Below are 9799 nucleotides of genomic sequence, written 5' to 3' on the forward strand. Positions count from 1 at the left end.
TTCACTGGCTCCCCATCCCCCAGAGAATCCAGTACAAAATCCTCCTCTTGACATACAAAGCCCTCCATAACCTGGCCCCATCCTACCTGGCTGACCTCCTCTCCAGACACACTCCCACCCGCAACCTCCGCTCTGCTGGTACCAACCTCCTGACCCCCTCCATCCGGACCAAATTCAGATCCTGGGGGGACAGGGCCTTCTCCATCGCTGCTCCCACCCTCTGGAACTCACTACCTCACACCATCAGAGACTCCTCCTCACTCACCACATTCAAAACATCACTAAAGACCCACCTGTTCAACACTGCATTCAACATTCAACCCACAGCATTTAACCCCTGACTATCTCTTCTCCTTCTCCCTCCTTTTGCTTTAAATATTTCCCTATTGATTCTTGTCTTTTTGCAATTGTTGTTTTCATGTATTGTTATGCATTATGTTTGCCACTCTGTCAAAGTGCCTTTGGGCTTCTGGAAAAGCGCTATACAAAATAAATGAATTATTATTATTATTATTATTAACTTCACACTGTGCAGGACCATGCATACTTGGCAACAGGGTGAGGAGAGAGTGACGAAACAGGCAGGCTGCCATCTCAATGCAGCCAGTGAGGAGATGCCTGCTTTGAAGTATATTTGTCAAGTAGAATCATCAAGTAGATTCGTTGAGTAGATTTGGCAAGTACACTGGCCAGTAGATAACACCAACCAACTTAGGGTGAAGCTGATTCTTTAATCAGGAATTTGGAGTTGTGGAACCAGTCCCGGTTCACATGCAGCACTGCCGCTTCCCTCTTTACTGGATGAGCCGGATTTTAAAATGCATTCTGCCACAAGACATGCAGCGCACAGTCTTCGCTCTTCTCAGTTGACACATCTCCCTCTCTCCTGCTAGTGCAGGCCCATATGTCATAACAATATTGTTTGTGTTTTTTGTTTGTTAAAATTGATTTAGCAATGGATTCTGCTTCAGAATATTATAGAGATGTAAAAAAAATAGGGTTCCATTTTTTCTTTTACGTCTAATAGGTAGTAATTCGAAGAAATCCAAGATGGCCACCATAAAATTTGGAAAATACACTTTTGTGCATATCTTTGTATCTAGATATCATATAAACATGAATAATATGTCCTTTTATATGTTTTCAGACCCAAGGAAGCCATTTCTGCCATTGTTTTTACAGAAAAATGCAAGGAAAATAAAATAGTGGACATATACCAGCCAAAGTGGGGTCGGCCGGCATGAAATCGGTTAATTAAGTTTCCACCATCTAGTTAAGGTCTGGTTTTGACTGTGTTGACGAAATGTGAATCTGAATAGTAGTATCTATCTTTGCAGGACCGACGACAGTTCAAGAGTGTCTAGAAAATTACACCTACCTTCAAGATGAGTGACTCACCACCCAGGAAGATTGAGAAGTCAGTAGATTTCGGACTTTGTTTTGTATGCCAAATGGCCATAGGGCAAACAGACTATACAACCTTTGTAACGAAACCAAAACTCTCCTCTGTCGAGAAACTGATGGCAGGTGCTGAGGAACAGTACACGTATGGTGAAACAAAGTTTACATCATTGAATAGACGTTTGCAATATTCCTCTGCTGAAGAATTGCTCGCAAAAGGTCTCCGCTACCATAAAGCTTGTTACAAAGATGTTACCAATAAGATGCACATTGATCGAGCAAAGGCTAGGTTTGAGAAAGGAACAACATCAGGCAGTGCCGCAGAAATCCGACTGAAAAAGAGAGGACGACCAAGTTCTAGTGATCTAGGGGAAAGCACGTCAACATCCAGAAGGTGTTCCCGAGAACAGACATTTGACGCGCTCAGATGTGTCATATGCCAGGAAGACAGAGGAAGTGAACTACACAATGTGTCAACAAAGAACATGGGACTCCAGATCAGAAACATTGGCCAAGAAACAAGTAATGACAATCTGAAAGTGAGACTGAACAGTGTCATAAGTTCGCCTGACCCATTGCAAGCAATGGCTGAGGACATGAAATATCATTTACCATGTGTAGTTAAGGCCAAACGTGCTATAGTTAAGACGGAAAAACAAACAGAAACAACCAATGTTAACTTTGGTCAGGTGTTATCAGACCTTGAACTCATTGAAATTGTTGAAACTGCGTTGAATGATACTACTGAAAATGCTGTGCTGAATATGAATGAAATTCATGTAACCTATGTCAATTTACTTAAGGAGCACGACTTTCCGGTCTCAGACAACCATAGTTATAAGCCATACCTGAAACAATTGATCCTAGACAACATTGCCGATGTTCATTTCAGCCGGCCCTCAAACAAAACAAAGCCAGAGCAGATTCTTTCCACAAAGCTCAAAGACCACATGATATCAAGCACAATTACAGCAGACAGCATCAAAGACGATTTTAAAGTACTTTTGCGAGCTGCGAAAATATTGAGGAAAGACATCGCATCTTCCCCAGCATGGAAATTTAATGGAACCTTTGCTGATTACAAGCCACCCCCGATGCTCAACATCTTCTGCAAGCATGCAGTCATGGGAACAAGGAAAGTAGGAAATAGCAACAGGGAGGACTCCATTGGTGTGAGTGCATCATTGTTGGCGCAGCACTTTGTCGGTGCTTATAAATCTGACCGACAGGTATCGTACGAACCAAGAAGCGAGGATGGATCATTCAAACAACGATTTGAAACTCCATTGAGTGTGGGCTTAGCTCTCAACATACACAAAAACACACGATCCAAGGCGCTAGTAGAGAAACTTGCACATCTGGACCTCGCCATCTCCTACAAAAAGGTCATGGAGATTGAGACCAGCATTGCCAACTCCGTACTGAAGCAAATGGAGTCCACCGGAGGCATCTGTCTACCACCATGGTTGGTTCAGGACACGTTCGTCTGGTTTGCCATGGACAACATCGATTTTCTAGAGTCAACTCCTTGCGGGATGAATACCCTTCATGGTACAGCAATTGCGATCTACCAGCCTGTATCACCGGAGAAATCACCCATGATACCACCAATTGAACTTGACCGGTCATCAAAAGCTCAAACGATACATGATGCAGTTGGCTGTAAAACGTTGACCTGCAAGAAGCCAGCACCCGAGAAGAGAAAGAGCGACTGCAAGCTGCTCACATCAAAACCCGAGACAGACAAGAACAAGAAAACCGATATGACCTGGATGATTGGATGCCTGAACTTCGAGGAAGAAGGAGAAGTTGACGTCAAACTCACAGCTCCGGGGACGTGGGGAGCCTTCAATTCCTTGCTATCTTCGTCCAGTGAGAAGACCAATGTTGCTCTCGTTCCTCCGTTGATAAGGTCGCCTCCTACAGACTATGATACACTGTACACGGGTCTGATGAGAGCTCACAACATCACAACTCGTGTTATGGGGAGTGAGGCAATCACAGTCATGACTCTCGATTTGCAGCTATACGACCTGGCGATGAAGCTGTGGGTGGAACGCGAGGACATCAGGAAGCAATTCCTCTTCCGACCTGGTGAGCTACATGTTGTGTTTTGGGCCTTAGCTGCATTAGGAAAATACGTGGAAGGGAGTGGAATTGATCAGGCATGGGTCGAGGCTGGACTTTTCTCGCCAACCACAGTGAGCCAAATACTAAATGGGAGGCACTTGTATCGAGCTCTGGAGGCACACATGGTAACACTGATCGCTTTGTACAACCTGTACTTCCAGAGATTCCTGGCAATGGAACCTGAAGAAAGGGCCTATCTGAACGAGTCATCTGTTCGTCTGGGAGAGGCATATCAGAGAGACATCAGCGGGAGCATGGAGCCAGAGAAGAATCTATGCGACATTCTCAAAAAAACATTGGCCATGATGGAGTCCAGAGATATGACCAAAAAACTGGAACAATTTGAGGTCAGCACAAACAAGATACAGCGCTTCATCCTGAACTACATGAAACAGTTTGAGACTATCCTTCTGTTCATTAGAAGTACAAGACAACGTGATCTGCTGCTGCATATGGAGAGCATCGAGTCTCTCACGAAGTACTTCTTCGCTCACGATCATCTAAACTATGCTCGGTTGCTCTCTCTCTACATTTCAACAATGCAGGAGACTGAAAAGCAGCACCCAGAACTGTGGAGGGAATTCATGAAAGGGAACTTCTGTGTGACAAAAGGATTGGCAGGCTTCACATCAATAGCCCCAGACCATGGCATTGAGCAAGAAAACCGTACACTGAAGGTGATTGGAGGAATCGTAGGGATAACTCAAAATGAGAAGGCGCTTGACAAGTTCTTCCTCATTGCACCTGAGCTGTCAAAGTCACTGCACGAGTTTGCGGAGGGATATGGTCTTGGTGAAAACCAGAGCAGAAAACAACACCACGAAATCACGGGGGGAAAGCTTTCCCGGGTGATGAGCCATGCCTCCAAGCTTTCTAGGGTGTTCCGTGAACATGGTGATCCATTTATGGAAGAGGAAGTAGACGAGGTCTACAACCTGCTCACCAAAGAAGTCATGAATGAAAAAGTGTCCAGCGACATCTTAGAGCGCGACGAGATCGGACAACAGATGTTCCAGCAATTTGCCACAGATCGTTTAGCTGAGGGAAAACTTTCTGTGTGGGACAAAATGACGAAAACAAAACTTCGAACATTCAAGAGTTCGAATGCCACAACAGAAGTGAGATCGGGCGACAAGCTGATCAAAGTCAAAGAAGAGCGAGGATTGTTGCAGAGGTTCATCGTTATCTCACGGAGCCGACCAGAGCTCGACCTGAAAGAATGTATTGGCACCTATGAATTTGGCATCGTTCCACGTTCTTTATTTGCATCTGATGGATCCCTCTTGTTGGCATACGACAAGGCAAAAATCCTTCGTCAACTTGAGCATCTGGCTGAGCCTGAAGAGCAGGATGTACATGATCCACCAGGAGAACCTATTTCGACAGAAATCAATGAGCATCAAGACGCGGGAATTGCCGCTTTGAATGATGCAGCAGCACACGCTGGGGAAGAAACTAATGACCCATCAACCGACTATGAAATCTCAAGCCAAAATTTGCAGGAACCCTCTCAGATCAACCAAAACCCAGACACAACCACAAGATCAGGAGTGATCAATGAAAACGAGACTACTTCTCGCCATAGAGTGATAATCATTGATGGCATGGCTCTTGTTAACGGGATCTCCAAAACAGAACAAATGATTACATGCAGTGACTTTGCTCAATCGTTCATTGAACGCCTCGAAAATATTGCCGTGCATTATGATGACGTGAGGTTGGTATTCGACCGATACATCGATAACTCACTGAAAGACAAAATGCGCCTAAAGAGGACAAAGGGGAAATCAACATACTATCACGTCAGGGATAGTACATTGATCCAGAAGATTTCACTCAAAGATTTCCTTTCCAATGTGAAGACCAAGGCAGAGCTTACAGAGTACTTGGCTGTGAAGTGTCTATCTTACAGCAAGGCTCATCCAAACAAGTTGAAGAAGTTCATGGTGACATCAGGAACTAAGACCACGGGCAACACTGAAGTTCCAGACAGTCTACTCACGCACAGCCAAGAAGAGGCCGATACACTCTTAATTCTGCATGCTCTCACAGTCGACAAAGATGCAGAAGTTATCATTGATTCGCCAGATACCGATATCTTCCTCCTACTGATTCAGAGATTTCACGATCTACCACCTGCTACGAGGTTTCTCACTGGGAAGGGAAAGTTGAGGAGGAGCATTGCAGTCCAACCTATTCATGGCATGCTAGGAGAGAAACGTGCGTCTGCAATACTTGGATTCCACGCATTCACGGGAAGTGACATGTCTGGAAGGTTCGCTGGCAGGAGCAAGGACTGGTGCTTTAAGGTCTTCATGACATGTGACAACAAGATATGGGAGGCTCTGGAGTCTTTGGGACAAACTGATCCGTCACCAGAAGTGTGTTCCCAGCTGGAACGCTTCGTCTGTCTGCTGTACAAGTCTAAAGTTCACACGAAAGTAAACGAGCTTCGCTGGTTCTTATTCTCCAACCGTGCTGCTGAGGGAGAGAGTCTTCCACCTACCACTGGTTCGCTAAAGTTACACGTTCAGCGAGAACATTATATCGCAATGATATGGAGAAAGGCAGCAGAAAGCCATCCGTCCCTTCCATCACCTGTCGAGTATGGTTGGCAGTTACTTTCGGATGATGGGGTTTATGCCCCAAGTCGATGCCTGAATCCTCCAGCCCCAGAAGCAATAATGAATCTCGTGAACTGTGGGTGCAAGAAAGGGTGTATGGGAAGATGTAGCTGTCGCAATAACAATATTCCTTGTACTGAAGTTTGTGGGTGTGTGGGTTACAGTTGTAACAACAAAGCAAACATCAATGAACCGCATGTGATAGATATGGATGAGGATGAATGAGGCATTCGTTTATGTGATCGTTTATGTTCATTCATCGTTTATGTTTAGGTGTGTGTGTGTGTGTGTGCGTGTGCGTGTGTGTGTATTCAAAATAAATGTTATCAGTGAAGATTGTTTATTGAATCGATTCTAATTGGGAAATTATACGATCCGATTTCACGACGGCCGTCTCCATTTTGGCTGGTATATTGCCCACTATTTTAATTTCCTTGCATTTTTCTGTAAAAACAATGGCAGATATGGCTTCCTTGGGTCTGAAAACATATAAAAGGACATATTATTCATGTTTATATGATATCTAGATACAAAGATATGCACAAAAGTGTATTTTCCAAATTTTATGGCGGCCATCTTGGATTTCTTCGAATTACTACCTATTAGACGTAAAAGAAAAAATGGAACCCTATTTTTTTTACATCTCTATAATATTCTGAAGCAGAATCCATTGCTAAATCAATTTTAACAAACAAAAAACACGAAATTACTAATCGCCCTAGACTATGCTGTCTGAAGCACTCCGTGGGTAATTTATGTCTCTTGCACAAGGTCAATAATGACGGCCTGTCCAATCTGGCATCGAGTTGTTTTCATTCCAAAGTCCCTTGCAGATGTGTTGGCCTTGGTTCCGACAGTGTCCTAATAAGATTTCAAAATGGATCATAATAATTAATTTACTGAGTACCGTGAAATGGGGTGAATAGGGACAGCAAGGTGAATAGGGACACAATCTGAAAAAAAGTTCGGAAACTGTTTTCGCTGAAAATTGATAACCATACTGATTTGTTGATATTTGGGTTGAAAGTGTTCTCTTGTTTTTTTAAAAAGCAACTTATAGTCCCGATTAACCCCATATATGGGTTAAATAGGAATAGATAGGATTTTTATGGCTGTCCCCATTCACCCCGTTTTATGGGTGAATAGGGACAGTCAATAATACAAAAAAATAATAATCAAGAAACAATCCTGAGTTTCCAACTTATTGCTAAATTGATAGCTCAGATGGATGCACATAATAGGCACCCATAATATAAACCATGGTGCCAATGAAAAAAAATATGGGATAAAAAGTTTCTCCAAACTGTCCCTATTTCTTGATTATTATTTTTTTGTATTAGAATATATATATGTTAAATTAGTGTTAAATTACAATAGATATGATTTTAATGGCTGTCCCCATTCACCCCGTTTTATGGGTGAATAGGGGCAGCCACAAAAATCCTATTCATTCCTATTTAACCCATATATGGGGTTAATAGGGACTATAAGTTGCTTTTTTTTAAAACAAGAGAACACTTTCAACCCAAATATCAACAAATCAGTATGGTTCTCAATTTTCAGCGAAAAAAGTTTCCAAACTTTTTTCAGTTTGTGTCCCTATTCACCTTGCTGTCCCTATTCACCCCATTTCACGGTACATTATTCTTTCATCTGGGAGTACATTTATCAAGCCACTTGGACATCATAGTCCAAATACTGCTTAAAATATCAATATCCCTGAATTACTTGAAATTAAAACATTTTAACTTTCACCCAAATCTCCAATTGACTGCCTGTAACACAGTAAGGTTAATTCGATACTGTAACACATAATTGGTCAAATCAAAATCCTTATCCGAAAAATCTGAAACTTCACATGTCTGATCTACGACCCATTGTTAGTGAAGAAATAAATTTATGGCATCATTGGTCACGTGGTCTGGTGACCATATTGAAAATAAAAACGTAAAAAACCTTCTTCTCCAGAACCACTTAACAGATCGATGAAAAACTTCATTCATATGATCGACGAGCCATGGGGAAAATGTAGTTTGAATTTTTTTTTCACATTCATCCTCATCGATGCAATGTACCCTCAATGTGTACAAAAGTGGTCAATAAATATCCTAATAATCAATAAAGAATCAATGCTACAGATAATGGCAATGTATGTGTAGGGTGCACTGATGATAGGGGTATATCGACCATAATAGCAGTGGGCCATAATAATAGCGTGTTGAGTTAAGGATGGTATTTTTGTTCAGAATGAGCATGTGAGGCGAGATTATGCGCTCTACTGAGTGCCGTTATAGTTAGTTGAGAGGCAGAGGCGGGTTGGTATTTCCAAAAAAAAATTGAACCCCTTACAGCTACATGCATGACAGATACATTTTGTCTCCTGCTCTATCAGATATCGAATGCCATTTAAACAATTTCAACATTTCGCAACATAGTAATTTCACAGCATGCCAGGAACGAGTTTCGTTAAGAAAAGTCATTGCTCAAAGGGAAAGAAAGTGCAAGTGACTGTTTTTTTTTAATCAAAGTGACTCTGTCGCTCCATTCTTCATCCCTCAGATCGGCAGTCTGCTGCCTCCTCACTCTCTGCAGACCTGGACAAAATCACAGACTGGGCAAACAAGTGGAACATGTCTTTCAATCCTGACAAATCTCACACTCTTACGATGTCTCTCCGAAAAGACCGACTGGACAACCCTCCCATCCACTTTCTGAATAATCCTCTCCAAGAAGTTCTGTCACTCAAGCTTTTGGGTCTCACTATCTGCCATGATCTTTCCTGGGAAAACCACATTTCAAATCTGGCCTCCAAAGCCAGTCGCCGACTGGCCATCCTCCGTCGTGCGAAGTCCTTCCTTGGCACACCTGAGCTCCTCACCACATACAAGGCTTTCATCCGCAGCTCAATGGAATACTGCTCTCCCCTCTGGGCTGGTGCTCCTGCCTCACACCTAGCTCGCCTTCACGCTGTTGAAACCAAAGCATTCAGAATCATTGGAATCTCCCGCGATGAAGCTAACTCCAAGGGCCTCTCACTCACTCACCGCAGGCAGGTTGGTGGTCTTTCCATCTTCTACCGACTCCTCTCTGGCCTTGCCCCCCCAGCTCTCTCTGGGCTCTGTCCCGCAAATATTCCTACAGGTCGCACAAGATCTGCCTGCAACCCTCTTATGGTCAAACTGCCAAAATCAAGACTCTCTGCTCACCTTCACTCCTTCATTCCTCTTTTCTCCCGCCTCTGGAACAAACTCCCTCACTCTCTTCAAACCCACTCCACCCTCCAGGTCTTTAAAACAGCTGTTCACCACCATCTCTTATCTTCCCCCATCCAAAACCTTGATCTTTTCTACCCCCGCTAATTTCACCCCAATTCCACTTTTTTGAAATACCAACTTCTGTCCTGGAAGTCCTTGGTGTCCTTGTGTTTTATACTTCTCCCTCCACCCCCCCACCCCCTTCCCACGCCTCCTCCCCCCAAGCCCTCCCCCTTCCACACATGTCCCTGCTCTCAAATGTTGTGTTTGTGTGCTTCCCCTTCTCTCCCCATCTTGTTTTCCGCTCCCTCTTTTTGTGTGTTTTGTTTGTCTAGTTGATTTGTTTGTGAAGTAAATGTTAGCTCTTTCATGAGCCTCGATTCAGTATAC

General features: G+C 43.4%; 1 protein-coding gene across 1 annotated transcript in view; it reads left to right on the plus strand.

Annotated features, from left to right (window-relative positions):
• Positions 1–9799, plus strand: part of LOC144893034 (uncharacterized) — a 296542-nt gene extending 286743 nt beyond the window's left edge. The window contains exon 2 of the mRNA XM_078782567.1: positions 9563–9799. The gene's annotated coding sequence lies outside the window, so the exon portion shown is untranslated. The remainder of the gene's footprint in view (positions 1–9562) is intronic.

This window comes from Myxine glutinosa, chromosome 7, assembly GCF_964187855.1.
Source record: "Myxine glutinosa chromosome 7, kmMyxGlut1.1, whole genome shotgun sequence".
In the NCBI taxonomy this organism is placed as follows: Eukaryota; Metazoa; Chordata; class Myxini; order Myxiniformes; family Myxinidae; genus Myxine; species Myxine glutinosa.